Source organism: Cetorhinus maximus, chromosome 3 (assembly GCF_964194155.1).
Source record: "Cetorhinus maximus chromosome 3, sCetMax3.hap1.1, whole genome shotgun sequence".
NCBI classification, from domain to species: Eukaryota; Metazoa; Chordata; class Chondrichthyes; order Lamniformes; family Cetorhinidae; genus Cetorhinus; species Cetorhinus maximus.
The window spans coordinates 143,196,404-143,209,888 of record NC_135881.1 but is presented as its reverse complement, the minus strand read 5'-3'; the positions used below and the strand labels follow the sequence as shown (position 1 = coordinate 143,209,888).

General features: G+C 45.4%; 1 pseudogene; it reads right to left on the bottom strand.

Moving 5' to 3' along the window:
* LOC144674280 (ornithine decarboxylase-like) overlaps positions 1-13,485 on the bottom strand; it is a 105,699-nt pseudogene that overhangs the window by 67,538 nt on the left and 24,676 nt on the right.

Genomic DNA, 13,485 nt, shown 5'->3' with positions numbered 1-13,485 from the left:
TTAATGATCAATAGGGACTCCAGGTTGAGGCTCCCATCAATGAAGAGACTATACTAGAATGGTTGCATAATCTGAAACTCTCACGTATGTGCACTGCACTCTTACCTTCGCCTGGCACTTCCGCTTCTCCATGCATGGTTGCACGGGGAGCGTGCTCGCTCAATAGCTCAAGGGCATCCCGCTCGAATCTGATGAGCAGCAGCAGGTTGGGGGGCCTCTGCCTGTCTGTGACCTCTCCATTTGGTTATGGCTTGCCTTCTCCTGAAAGGACAGAGGAGCATTGATTCATCCACTCCTGCAGCGCCATTGCAGCCTGGCCAACCCCAACTGAGAAACGTGTCACAGGGCACACCTGAGTAATGGCCCTCGAGCAGCAAGGTACTCCTTACAACCAAGGAGCCAAGGGCGGACCCCCTTGGCCAGCTCTGGCATTGCTGACAGTTAGCATTCATACTCTAGCGCCCCTGAGGTCCATGGGGGGATGGCCAAACCTTAACACTTCTGCACACTGACCCATGACAACATGGTACTCACCCTTCTTGAGTGTAGCAGGTCATTGAGCCTCTCCTGGCACTGCACCCATGTGCACCGCACCACGTCATGGCTGCCTAACCAGCACTGCAACCTCCTCCCATGCCCTCTTTGTGAGGTGTGGTGGCCTCCTCCTCCCATCTCTGGGGACAAGAGTGTCCCTCCTGGCTGCCACCTCCTCGAGGAGGACTGCGAGGCACTCATCCGGAAAACGAGTGCCCACCTAACCTGCCCTCCTGCCTGCTGTGTCCAGCCACACTCGACTCCAAAACTTCAATATTGATGACGCAGAGACGTTCTTCTGTAGCAGCCTTCCAGGGGCTGCCTGTGCCATTTTTAAACTGGCCACCAGGTCGCTATTGGACCCGGCGGCCGACAGCCACCCACCTGCCCCTTCCCGACCAGTGAGGAACCACGTTTCACGCTGGCTGGACCTTAATTGCCCCACCCCCCCGCCCAGCGTGCAATCACGGTTGGGAGCCCGATCACGGGTGATGGTCTGTTTCCCAGCCACTCCTGGGCCAGCTGACCGCACCCGCCCACTAACCTCAAAATTCTGCCCATTGTTACTGTTCAGTGGGGCAGGCCTTGGAGGGGTATGTAGATGAGGATGAGTATTTTGAATTTAATGTTTTCTGGACAAAGAGCAGTGAAACTACACAAGAACAGATGTTTGCCACAAAGAGTTAAATTGAAATTGTTAGGTTTAACAGCTGATTCAGGCATACAAAGCGATGCTGCCAACTTACTTGGCAGTAGGATGGTTCATTGCAACTTTGGGTAGTTCATCTTCATTATCAAAGGTCATTATCTGAATCCCATGACTGGCAGCATATTTAATGTTTTTTTTGATGCTCTCCTTGCAAGGATTTGCATAAACGATTCTCTCTGCAGGAACACCCGTGTCTCGTATCATTGCAATTTCGTTCCGGTTGGGAAGGAAAAGCAAGTTAGGTTACATGGCTGGCAGAGTTATCTCTACTTTTTAAAATGCATTAATCACAGCTTATAGATGTGCAGCATAGCTTGACAGGGGCTAGAGAAGCCATACACTGTGCACACGCATTTTGATGATATAAATAAATGGGCCTGCTTTATTGTGCAATTCTTTATGACCAGAGGCTAAACTGAGAGTCAGCCCATTCCCCCCCAAAAAATTATGATCCAACATCAGAAGTCGACAAAAAATTGATGGGTGTGGTATGATGTATAGCAGATATATGGTAGAAGGTATATAATCCATTGCTCTTCATTCTGCATCCTCTACCACTTTCAGTGGTCACCGAAGTACCATGACTTTAGGAGGTGTTTGAAAGCTTCACAGAAACCACAACACTAATTGTCATGGCTCAAGCACGGTTTGGATCGTGCTTGGTGCCAATATCATATTCATAACACAGCAGCAAATCAGAAATAAATAAGTAGCATCGTTTAAAAAAATACAAAAAAAAGAAAAAAGCCAGTCACATTCCGCAATGATTTTTTAACCTTGATGAGTGTATCCAGGGCTGAACAAAAAATATTTATCACTGTGATATCTGTCTGAAATAGACATGAGCTCACTCAGCTTTTCATAGCCTTTGTATTCTAGCGGTATAAACTGTTTAGACTTTATACTACAAGTTGGGTTTATTAAAAGTAATAGTGAAAAAAATCACTTGATTATGGGATTTCAAATTTATACATCCTTAGATATCAAAATAACTTTCTGAATACTAAACCCAGACCAACAACCATAGCATACATGAGGTTTCAACCATCAATATAAATTTACTGTCTGTCTCTTGGTGAGCTGAGGCGAACTGATGAATTGGTAGAAATAAGCCAACTATATTTCTTTACCTAGTTGAGGGTCTTGTTATGACTGATGCAGTTGGTAAAGGGGAGTTATTTAAAAATCCCAGAGGGAAACCTTAAACAACAGTCATAACCAATAAGTTTGTGTTATGTTTGAGATACGATTCTGAACTCAGGAATCAGACCACTAGTTCTTGAGGTTTTACATTAAACTAAATGAAACATTTTATTAATTTACACAGGTTAAAATATATGTTCACACAGCTACAAATTACTACTATCTTAACTTTTAACAAATTCCCAAACTAATCTCCATTAAGGCAACAGTACGTACACGGTCGCCATTTTACAATCGTTTCTGACCACAAACCATTGCTAGGATTGTTTAGTGAGGACAAGGCTATACCACCCATAGCCTCAGCAAGAATACAATGATGGGCCCTAATTCTGTCAGCATACGAGTACAATTTCATATATAGGCCTGGCAATCAGATCACAAACATCAATGCCCTTAGTTGTTTGCCTTTACAAGAAAATGGTAAGCACATCCCAGTTCCACAGGAACTTGTTTTACTGTTAAATTTCTTAGATTCTATGCCGGTATGGGCTCGACAGACCAGGGACTGGACAAGTAGGGACCTAGTCCTATCTCAAGTACGAGGACAAGTGCTACAAGGTTGGTCACAGGAGCCTTTATCTGACAAAACAAAACCATACTTCAACAGAAGACATGAAATAACCAGCCAGGATGGTATCTTATTGTGGGGAGCACGGGTGATATTTCCTCCAAAGGGAAGAGAGCCACTTTTAATTGAACTACACAGTGCCCATTCAGGATTTCCCGAATGAAGACCATAGCACGCAGCTATGTTTTTTTTCATTCATGGGATGTGGGCTTCGCTGGCTGAGCCAGCATTTATCGCCCATCCCTAGTTGCCCTCGAGAAGGTGGTAGTGAGCTGCCTTCTTGAACCACTGCAGTCCGTGTGGTGCAGGTACACCCACAGTGCTGTTAGGGAGGGAGTTCCAGGATTTTTACCCAGCGACAGTAAAGGAATGGCAGATGGTGAGTGACTTTGAGGGGAACTTCCAGGTGGTGGTGTTCCCAATTACCTGCTGCCCTTGTCCTTCTAGGTGGTAGTGGTCGTGGGTTTGGAAGGTGCTGTTGAAGGAGCCTAGGTGAATTCCTGCAGTGCATCTTGTAGATGGTACACATTGTTGCTACTTTACGTCGGTGTTGGAGGGAGTGGATGTTTGTGGATGTGGTGCCAATCAAGCGGACTGCTTTGTCCTGGATGGTGTCAAGATTCTTGAGTGTTATGGGAGCTGCACTTATCCAGGCAAGTGGGGAATATTCCATCACACTCCTGATTTGTGCCTTGTAGATGGTGGACAGGCTTTGAGGAGTCAGGAGGTGAATTACTCGTCGCACAATTCCTAGCCTCTGACCTGCTCTTGTAGCTACAGTATTTATATGGTTAGTCCAGTTCAGTTTCTGGTCAATGGTAACCTCCAGGAAGTTGATAGTGGGGGTTTCAGTGATGGTAATGCAATTGAACATCAAGGGGCAATGGTTGGATTCTCTCTTGTTGGAGATGGTCATTGCCTAACACTTGTGTGGCGCGAATGTTACTTGCCATTTGTCAACCCAAGCCTGGATATTGTCCGGCGCTACAATTGAGAAATTACGTCAGAGTTTTGTCATTCATGGACTACCAGAAGTAGTCATTTCTGTGAATGGCACGGCATTTACGAGTGCTGAGTTTCAACGGTTTATCAGCCTCAATGGTATCACTCATGTGAAAACTGCACCGTACCCACACTTCCTCAAACAGACTGGCCGAAAGGGTGGCTCAAATGTTCAAGGCAGCCATGAAAAAGCTAACTGGTGATTCCTTAGCAACCAAGCTAGCACGCTTTCTTTTTTATTACAGGACTACCTCTCACACAACAACAGGTACCACACCTGTGGAGTTATTGTTGAAACGCTGTCTCAGGACAAGATTGAACTTAATAAAGCAGAATTTAGAGGGGAAGCCAGAAAACTTGACACGACTGGCATAGTTGTGAGAGGAAATTTACTGTGGGAGAGCTGGCATGCGTGAAGAACTTCGAAGAAGGACCAAAGTGGTTACCGGGTGAAATAAGCGTGGTGACTGTCTTATCACGTGGAGGTGGAAGGCCGGATCATCCATAAACATGTGGACCATTTAATGAAGAGAGAGACAAATCACCAAGATTTGGTTCCACCAGTGATCATGACCGGGCCTGTGTTGAAGATACTCAACCCAGGACTGGCATGTCTGATGTTGCTGCAAGAGGTGAGGATACAGAACTCAAATGCCCACCGAAGCAACTGATGTTCAGGCAACTCCGGAAAAGGAGGTTCCTGACAAAGAATCCGAAGTTGTGGAGCTGCGACGTTCCACACGTACCAGGAAACCACCTGAAAGACCGAACTTGTAAATTCCTTACCCAGTGTAAATATTATGTTGTCTTGAAAAATTTGTACTTGTAAATATAATACATATAGCCGAGTTAAAGGTGGAGGAATGTAGTAATTATGGTTTTATTTAGTGTGTAATGTACCTTTAAGAATAATACTTGTTAAAGAAGATCACATGATCTGTAGTAACCAATAGGACAGTAGCGTGGGCTAACTCAGCAGACGGTGCAGAGTTTGAGTTGGAATTAAAAGCACACATGTAGTTGCTGCTGAGTATATTGCAAATAAACTTAATGTTTCCACCCAAGAAATGTCTGCAGACTAACTCTATCATTAATAGCACAACTCAGCTACCCTTACAACAGGGTCTATCAAACAACTCTTATATCCTTGGAGGCATGAATCATATGGGAATTCCCATTGCCTGGCAGATTGTGTTACTCGAGATTAATACAGCCCTTCAGGAATGCCAATCAAACGGTACAAATGCCTAAAAAAAAAAATCACTTTTAACCTAATTCCAATGGTTAACCCAGAATCACACCTGTCATGGAGCAATACCTAAGTTCATGGGGTCAAGTGAAGGGTAATATGACCGCACCTTTGGCAGTTTGGGAGCGCATCTGTGGAAAGCCCTGCAGCAAGGACCCCAGAATAGATGCCAGGATACCATAAGATGGCTGGCCAGAATGGTAGTGTTCTCCTCACAAACCCCTTCCCCACTCCTGGAAGTGGAATCTAGTTGCCTAGTAACTCTATGTCTCAGAGGCTGTTCTAAAAATGGGATGGAATACTCTGCGCCCCCACATCCCGAGTCTTGTTTCCTTGGGGTTGAGATGATTACAGCCTGAATCGCCAGGTAAGTTCCACTTCCACTGCTCTCAGTCAGATACATGAAGATTTCCAACGCCAATCTAACACAGGGCTTTGTGCAGAAGTAGGAACCCATACTTTCCAGCATGTAAGCGGTGACCAATTCTATGAACCCAATCATGATACAGTGTCTCATGGCAATATTTCAGCTTCCATTGCAGCACAAGTAGAAGTTACTCAATGCCTGAGTGCTGCAGTGGAAGGTCACACTGAGGTCCAGCAAGCTCAGCTTGTTGCCATGCAGACTAGGCTGTTGCCATCATGGATGCAGATACCAGTGTGCAAAGGAGTTGCAGAGTCTCACATTGATCCATCAACCTGTCTTTCAACAGGTTGTAAGGATTGCTCAGGAGTTGCTCCAGGCGAGTGGTAGTGAATCTGTGGAGCTTGAAACTGCTGCCTTTTCTCAGGATGACAGCATCCGTGCTCCCAAACCTGCTGTTCCACCAATGCCCCTGTTTGTCAACCAGCCAGTATAAACTGCTGCCATATATGCTGAGCTGGTGCAGTCCAAAACCAGACCTTCTAGTCCCAGAGCTTTTCGAGGGTGCCCTGCAAAGCCATCTGCGGTTTCCTCCACTGATAGTCAGCAGCCTTCATCAGCCAATCTACAGCCACTGAGAAAGCACTGTGTAGGAGCACTAGGACAGGCAAAGACACTCGAAAGACAGACACTTACGAAACGCACAAGGGTGATTAGTTGATATTTGTACAGAATATTGGATGGTGTGTTGGATAAAGTTAGTTTGGAATGGCTATTTTGTGATGAATTCTCCTTCAGCTTTGTGGTCAATAGGATTGTGTGATGACCAGTGATAGAGGAAAGGTAAGTTGTGTAACTGTTGTTACAACAGGGATTTGTAGTTGTGTTCAGTGGATCTGTAGTCAATTGAACAGTCATGAAGAGCCTGGCTGGAAAGGGGATCGGCAAGCTGTTTCCTGCTTTCCTCAACCTCTTTTTCCTTCTCTTCTTCCTCCTCCACTGCCTTCCCCTCCTCCTGTTTCTCAGCTGCTCATTCTATCCCTGGTGCCAATGGCTGTGCCCTCGTGATGGCCATGTACTGCAGGACTCCTCCAAAGCACCCCAGGTCGTGGAACTGTTGCTTGAGCATCTCAATGGTATTCGCTATGAGAGTTTAGGGAAGGCGATGGTGTAGTCATATTGTCGCTGGACAAGGAACACAGAGACCCAACGTAATGCTCTACGGATCCAGGTTCAAATCCCGCCATGGCAGATGGTGGAATTTGAACTCAACAAGAATCTGGAATTAAAAGCCTAATGATGACCATGAAACCATTGTCGACTGTTGCAAAAACCCATCTGATTTACTAATGCTAATTAAGAGGGGATGGAAATTTACTGTCCTTACCTGGTCTGGCTTACATGTGACTCCAGACCCACAGCAATGTGGTTGACTCTCAAATGCCCTCTGAAATGGCCACTCAGCTGTGGCAAACCACTACAAAGCCTCAAAACAGGAATGAAACCGGACAGACCACCCTGTATCGACTTAGGTACCAGAAACAACAATGGCAAACTCAGCCCTGTTGACATACAAAGTCCTCCTTATTAACATCTGGGGGCTAGTGCCAAAATTGGGAGAGCTGTCTCGCAGGCTAGGCAAGCAACAGCATGACATAGACATCCTCACGGAATCATATCTTACTGATCATATCCCAGATACCACCATCAACATCCCTGGGTATGTCCTGTCCCACACCCAGCAGAGGTGGCGCACAGTGGTATACAGTCGAGAGGGAGTTGTCTTGTGCATCCTCAACATCGACTCTGGACCCCATGAAGTGTCATGGCAGGGGTCAAACATGGGCAAGGAAACCTCCTGCTGATTACCACTGTAAGGAGCATATCTTTTTATTTCTGTTGGACTGTTGTAAAGAACATGCATTTTTATTTTCTTTTGGACTGTTGATTTGGATTGCAATGGTTGCAGTTTGAGAGACATGTCCACTGGAACAGGATGAGAGATATATACAATGATGCAGTCCTGGAACAGAGTGTGCCATAAAAGGCAGGATGGTGCTGGAAAGGAGTCCTGGACAAAGGGAGCTGCCTGACAACAGCATTTTAATTGGCTCCTGACCAGGTGACCAGGGTTTTGTGCAGCAGGACAGTGCAGCAGAAAGCTCCTGGCCTGCAAAGAGAAAATGTCTAAAATCCTTTTTCCTCATATCACTATAACTTGCTTTCTCTCTCCGAGGAAACTCCTGTAAAAAGGAAAAGTGGAAAAACATCGTTAGAGACATTGAAAAGCAAGTTCTCAGCCAGTGAACTAAATATTGAAAGTGCAGGAAGACCACCTTGTGTCATTAACAGGAACTGAAAGGAATTTGGAAGACATTGATCAAAATCAACACATCGAATCCTGTACTCCGGTTTGGTGCTATTGAACTGTTTTATCCCACCCTTAAAATCCATGTTTTGTCTGTCTTATGTGTCATGTGTGTGTGTGTGCGTGCGCACACATAGTGATTTAAGAAGGGGGTAGAGTTTAAGTTATAATGTTAGAAGTTAGCAGTCCATATTTCTTTCTTTTACCACTGGTTAATGGCAATTTGTTCAATAAACAGTTATTTACTTATTAAGTTTACAAACCCGGTGCTCGTATTCTGTTAACCTAAATTAAACAGTTAGGTAGAATTGGGGCAATCTGGTGGTTCGATTAAACTTTTCACATTTGTCGCAGCACGAGGAACAAACGCACTATCCCCAGTGAGACATGACACCATGTACCGCCCTCCCTCAGCTGATGAATCAGTGCTTCTCCATGTTGAACACCACTTTGAGGAAGCACTGAGGGTGGCAAGAGTGGAGAATGTACTCTGGGTGGGGGACTTTAATGTCCAACACCAAGAGTGGCTCAGTAGCACCACTACAGACCGAGCTGGCCGAGTCCTAAATACGTAGCTACTAGACTGGGTCTGCGGCAGGTGGTGAGGGAACCAACAAGAGGGAAAAACATACTTGACCTCATCCTCACCAACCTGCCAGCCACAGATGTGTCTGTCCATGATAGTATCGGTAGGAGTGACCACTGCACTGTCGTTGTGGAGACGAAGTCCCACCTTCACATTGAGGATACCTTCCATTGTGTTGTGTGGCACTACCACTGTGTTAAATGGGATAGATTTCGAACATATCTAGCAACTTCAGACTGGGCATCCATGAGGTGCTGTGGGCCATCAGCAGCAGCAGAATTGTACTTGAACACAATCTGTAACCTCATGGTTTGGCATATCCCCCACTCTACCATTATCATCAAGCCAGGGGATCAACCCTGGTGAAATGAAGAGTGCAGGAGGGCATGCCAGGAGCAGTACCAGGCGTACCTAAAAATGAGGTGTCAATATGATGAAGCTATAACACAGGACTACTTGCATGTCAAACAGCATTAGCAGCTAGTGATAGACAGAGCTAAGCAATCCCACAACCAACAGATCAGATCTAAGCTCTGCATTCCTGCCACAACCAGTCGTGAATGGTGGTGGACAAGTAAACAACTAACTGGAGGAGGAGGCTCCACGGATATCCCCATTGTCAATGATGGGGGAGACCAGCTCATCAGTACAAAAGATAAAGCTGAAGCATTTGCTACAATCTTCAGCCAGAAGTGCCGAGTGGATAATCCATCTTGGCCTCCTTTGGAAGTCCCCAGTATCACAGATGCCAGTCTTCAGCCAATTCAATTCACTCCACATGATATTAAGAAATGACTGTAGGCACTGGATACTGCAAAAGCTATGGGCCCTGACAATATTCTGGCAATAGTACTGAAGACTTGTGCTCCAGAACTTTCCGCTCCCCAAGTCAAGCTGTTCCAGTACAGCTACAACACTGGCATCTACCCGGCTATGTGGAAAATTGTCCAGGTATGTCCTGTACTCAAAAAACAGGACAAATCCAACCCAGTCAATTTCTGCCACATCAGTATACTCATAATCAACTATAAAGTAATGCAAGGGGTCATCAACAGTGCTATCAAGCGGCACTTGCTTAGCAATAACCTGCTCACTGATGCCCAGTTTGGGTTCCACCAGGGCCACTCAGCTCCTGACCTCATTACAGCCTTGGTTCAAAGATGGACAAAAGAGCTGAACTCTCGAGGTGAGGTGAGAGTGGCTGCCTTTGACATCAAGGCAGCATTTGACCAAGAGAGGCATCAAAGAGCCCTAGCAAAACTGGAGTCAATGGGAATCAGGGGAAAACTCTCCACTGGTTGGAGTCATATCTAGCACAAAGGAAGGTGGTTGTGGTTGTTGGAGGTCAGTCATCTCAGCTCCAAGACATCACTGCAGGAGTTCCTCAGGGTAGTGCCCTCTGCCCAACCATCTTCAGCTACTTCATCAATGATTTTCCTTCCATCATAAGGTCAGAAGTGGGGATGTTCGCTGGTGATTGCACAATGTTCAGCATCATTCGTGATTCCTCAGATACTGAAGTAGTCCATGTACAAATGCAGCAAGACTTGGACAATATCCAAGCTTGGGCTGAAAAGTGGCAAGTAACATTCACACCACACAAGTTTCAGGCAATGGCCATCTCCAACAAGAGAGAATCTAGCCATCGCCCCTTGACATTCAAAAGCATTACCATCACTGAATCCTCCACTATCAACATCTTGGGGGTTACCATTGACCAGGAACTGAACTGGACTAGCCATATAAATACTGTGGCTACAAGAGCAGGTCATAGGCTAGGAGTCCTGCCATGGGTAACTCATCTCATGACTCCCCAAAGGCTGTCCACCATCTACAAGGCACAAGTCAGGAGTGTGATGGAATACTCCTCACTTGCCTGGATTAGTGCAGCTCCCACAACACCCAAGGAGCTTGACACCATCCAGGACAAAGCAGTCTGCTTGATTTGCACCAAATCCACAAACATTCACTCCCTCCACCACCAATGCACAGTAGCAGCAGTGTGTGCCATCTATAAGGTGCACTGCAGGATCTCACCAAGCTCCTTAAGCAGCACCTTCCAAACCTACGACCACTACCATCTAGAAGGACAAGAGCAGCAGACACATGGGAACACCTGAAAGATCCCCCCCAAGCCACATGCCATCCTGACTTGGAATTATATCACTGTTCCTTCATTGCTGCTGGGTCAAAATCCTGGAACTCCCTCCCTAACAGCACTGTGGGTGTATCTACACCACATGGGCTGCAGCAGTTCAAGAAGGCAGCTCACCATCATCTTCTCAAAGGCGATTAGGGATGGGCAATAAATGTTGGCCACCAGACTGTTTGATGCGATTATTGCTTACCTTAATGACACCTCGATGTCATTCAGGGACAAGATGCAACACACCATTGCTGAAGTGCCTTCAGGAAAGTTGCTCATGTTCTGCATGTAATACAATCATCATCAAACAATGCTCATTGTGTACTATGTAGTACGGGACTAGTTCTTCTTATATTTCACAAAACCCCCAGTTTTTAGCTACTGGCTTATTTTCTGCAACATGTTGTCTGCCCTGACTCTGCCTTCAACTCCTCCCATGTCACAAGATTCCTGTTCGTGTGCGAAATCATACTCACATATTCTTCAATGTCACAAGTCACCTCACTATCGCTGTCTGTGATATTAGTGTGGCTAAGCATGTCAGCTATGCACTCGGTTATGTGAACCTGCGAGATACTCGACCTCGAAGTTGTACTGATGAAGACGATCAGACCACCTGCAGATGTGTAGAGGTCAATGACCAGACCCTGACATGGGTAACAACGTAGTCAGCAGTTGGCGATCGGTTGGAGAGTGGACCTTCTACCACAGAGATACATGTGCCAGTGTTCACAGGCATAGAAGCAAACTAGTGCATCCCATTCTCCAGTGAAGTATTTGCATTCAGTTTCCAACAACGGACATAACAGTTAGGCAATCAGCCATTCACTGCCCTCAGTGTACTGTGAGAGTACAGCTTCTATTGCTTTTCCTGACAGGTCTGTTCTAACATACATTTCTGTGTGTGGGTTCAAATGCATGAAGACTGCAGAGATGATATCTTTGCCTTCAACCTGTCAAATGCCATTTGCCGTATGATTGCCCATTCCCATTATATATCACAGTAGCTTTGAAAAGTCTCCACAATCACCACGTGCTAGGCCACAAATTTGTGATATAAGTTGGTAGTACTGAAGAACAATGCCAATTCTTTCACAGTGGTTGGGGTTGGAAGAACATGAATGGCTTTGACATTGTTGTGCATAGGCATTCCTCCAGCGTGTTATGATCCCTGTAGAGATTGATAACTTTCAACAAGGGGTTTTAATTTCCAGTGACCGAGTGAAAGGATCACCAAACAAGATTTTAAGTTTTAAGACTTTTAATGTAACAAACAAACTAAAAGCAACATTGGCTAAACACTATTTAGTAGGCAACTCATCCACTAAACTACAGAAAAGATATGCCCCCGTTAACTTTTAACACGAATGAAAGTCCCATGCCACAGTTATATTTTACATCCTGCTCTCCGCTGTATAATCATTTTCACAAGAACCAGTCCAACATCACTCCCAGCTTCCAATGGGTTCGCTTCTCCCCAATTCATTGAGTTGTAATGTGAGTGACTATCAAAAACTGCTTCTCTCAATTTTCGGAGGCATCATAAACCGACATCCCGCAGTAAGACCAACTCCGACGATTCTTCCCAACCCCACCTCCAACCATGCCAGGATGAATCTCCTGGATTCTTTAGATAGCCACAGGATGCATTTCTTCGACCAGGGACTACCTTCCCTCCCATATCTTGCTTTGGTAGCTCGCAGAGAGCTCGCACCTTCTTTTCTCTGTTGACTACACTAGCTGCAGTCCTTTGTCTCTCTCTGTGAGAACTCCGTCACTCTCTTTTCTGCCCGAAACTTGGAGACTGAAAGTCGATCCTTTTTTTCATTCTTTTCATGGGATGTGGGCATCTCTGGCAAGGCCACCATTTGTTGCGCATTCCCAATTGCCCTTGAACTGAGTGTCTTGCTAGGCCATTTCAAAGAGCAGTTAAGAGTTAACAACATTACTGTGGATCTGGAGTCACATGTAGGCCAGACCAGATAAGAATGGCAAATTTCTTTCCATAAAGGCTATTACTGAATTAGATGGGTTTTTAATTGATGACAATACTGAGACCAGCTTTCAATTTCAGATTTATTAATTGAATCTAAATTCCAGCAGCTGCCATGGTGGGATTTGAACCCATTTCCCCAGAGAATTAGCCTGGGCCTCTGGACTACTAGTCCAGTGACATTACGACTATGCCACCATCCATAGTCAGCACATCTGCTCTTGCGTTTGTTTTCAGATTTGAACATTTCTCACTTCTTAAGTCAACCTGAGCCCCCACCCCCCCCACCCCCCCACCGCCCCCACCCCCCGTCCTAATAGGAACATGTTGGCCACTGCAGCCATGATTTTCCAATACATACAGGTGGCAGGTGAGGTACCTCACCACCGACAAGAACTTGAAAAACATAACCGCTAATATAAATTTTATTTTTCATTGTTTATACTTATAACCTGTACCACTTTAGCTTTATAACCTTTTCTTGTAGGTCATCTCACTCAACAGTTGGAATGACCTTCTGTGCACCCTCCTTGATAGTAGCCCATGATTTTTGTCATGTGATAATGAGAATAGCACAAAGTACTCCCAATATGTTCAGATCAATGCATTGTACAACTCAGCCTAACCTCACGAGGTGTAATCCATTGTTTTGGATTTGAGCAAATTTCCTGACTTGTCCTGATGGGAAGCTCATATTGGAAATTTGGGTGCATGCTGCCCATGATTTCCTGATGATAGTTGGCAAATCATGTGCAATGTGCAG